The following is a 2,500-nucleotide window of genomic DNA, read 5'->3' as shown; positions in this document are numbered from 1 at the left end:
AAGAAAGTAATAAAGAGGGTGGAAAGTAACATGTTGGTCAGGAGAGACAGTGTTCTTAAAGTTATCAATCATAGAAAACAATGCCAATCCAAATTGACATTCAGGCCTTGAGGGGCCATAGTACCCAAGTTAAAAATCCACTTGGATTCTCGTTGCAATAGTAATCTCCCTCTATCACCTCCTCTCGCAAGTGGGGGAACGTGATCAATGATTATATATTTTAAATCAGAAACTGAATGTTTGGCCAAGGCAAAGTGCCTGGCCACTGGCTGATCTGAGTCCCCACGGTCAATAGCCGTTCTGATGGCTGACCTGTGGTTGGCCATCCTTGTCCGCAGATCATCAATGGTCTTTCCCACATAGAATAAACCACATACACAGTGTAACAAGTACACTATGTATTTGGTGGTACACGTCACACGATGTTTGATGCTGAAGACCTTGTTCTTATATGGATGTCTGAAAGATTTTCCGGTTGTCAAGCCGCTACAAGTAGTACATCCCAGGCAGCGAAAACAACCAGGTTTAGCATGTAGCCACGTCTCCTTCATGTAGCACCCCCTGGGGTCTGTCTTGATAAGTTGGTCTCTCAGGGACCTAGCTCTCCGAAAGCCAATTCTAGGTGGTGGCAGTCCAAAGAATGGCAGGTCTTTATCGGTGGCCACCACAGACCAGTGTTTCCGTACACTTTCAATGATCCCTGGTTTATCAATGTCAAAAGTTGTGAGAAATGTCATCCTCTTATCCACATCATTAGTTGTTTTGTGGACCAATAGATCTGCTTGCTGTAACTTAAATACATCCAATTTCTTCTGTTCCAAGTCATGTTGTATGTATCCTCTTTGGACAAATCTTGACTCCATCTCCAACATTTGTTGCTCTCTAAGGCTCTCATCTGAGTTGTTTCTTGCTGTTCTTTTAAATTGGGAGATAGGTAGTGCACGTTTAAGAGCAGGGGGGTGACAGCTATGTGCATGCAACAGAGAGTTGCGATCCGTATCCTTCGTGTATAAAGTTGTTAATAAGCGTCCCCCTCTCTTGAAAATTCTCAAATCAAGAAAATCCACACTGGAGGTGTTGTATACCATCTTAAATGTAATTGCTGGATGGGCATTATTCACACTCAAAAACCAGTTTAATAGATCCTCTTCTGTGCCATTCCACAGCAAGAAGAGGTCATCTATATATCTCCTATAACAAGTGACTCTTGTATCCTGAAAGAGTGACGTGCCCACTGTTTCGAATTCAGCCATAAATAGATTGGCGTATGTGGGGGCTACGTTTGACCCCATGGCCGTTCCTGCAATTTGCAGGAAAAATTCTCTCTCGAATCGAAAATAATTCATTTCCAAGCAGGCGGACAGAAGTTCCTGTATCACTTCAATAGGAGGGCCCACATATGGATATTTCGCCAGTTGCCTGCAAGTGGCCATGATGACCTCGTTATGTGGTATAATCGTATATAAGCTGGTCACATCCATAGTGACCAGCAGTGTGTTTTCTTGGACATCCGTGATTGTATTGAGAATCCTAATCATTGAGCTGGAGTCCAAAAGAAAGGAATCCATATTCCTAACCAGTGGTTGGAGTATGGCGTCGAGGTAAATGGCAATAGGCTGGAGCAAGGAGCCTATAGCTGACACTATAGGTCTCCCAGGAGGGGACGTCATACTTTTATGGATCTTGGGTATATCACTGGTACCCTAGGATGTTGAACTCTCATAAATCCTAGTTCATTCTTGTCTATGCAATTAGCCATATGCATATTATTTAACATAGTGTCCAGTTTTTTCTTATATACATCAGTTGGATCACCTCTAAGTTTTTTATAGGTCTCCTGATCCATCAATTGTCGCATCACCTCAGTTTTGTAGTCAGTGTAGTTCTGGATGACAATTGCACCCCCTTTGTCCGCCTCCCTCAGGACAATCGCATTGTTTTCTTGCAAACTGAGTAATGCTCCCCTTTCATTCCTGGTGAGATTATGCCTGAACTGCCCTCTATGTTGGTATAGGTTGGATGTTTCGTGTTGTACCATTCTCGTGAAAGTTTTGATAGATGGATTATAACTTATAGGGTCAAAGTCGCTTTTCCCTTTCAGTGTCTTTTTGGGTTGATCCTGAAATTCACTGAAATATTCTTTCAATCTCAGATTTTTGAATGTCAATGAATAGATCAAACTCATCACATTTAGCTGTGGGAATAAACGACAAGCCCTTGTTTAAAACCTTCTTTTCATCCTCAGTCAGTTCATAATCACTCAGATTAACTACTAGGTCCTCCTTGATCGTCCTCTCCTGGGGGGGTCTGGGTGGCAGGTCGAAACCCCCCCTGCCTGGTGTGGCTCCTCGTCCTTCCCCGTTTTTTGACCTTGTTGTCATCCCCCTCTGTATCCCATTTGTGTTGGTGTGGGTGTAGAGGATACTGGGTTTCCATCTGAGTCAGAGCTGTTCCCTGAACTATCCACGGTCTCAAAGGATTTCTTCCTGTAGAATCTCTG

This window comes from Bombina bombina, chromosome 6, assembly GCF_027579735.1.
Source record: "Bombina bombina isolate aBomBom1 chromosome 6, aBomBom1.pri, whole genome shotgun sequence".
Classification (NCBI taxonomy): domain Eukaryota; kingdom Metazoa; phylum Chordata; class Amphibia; order Anura; family Bombinatoridae; genus Bombina; species Bombina bombina.
This window is presented reverse-complemented; position numbering follows the sequence as displayed.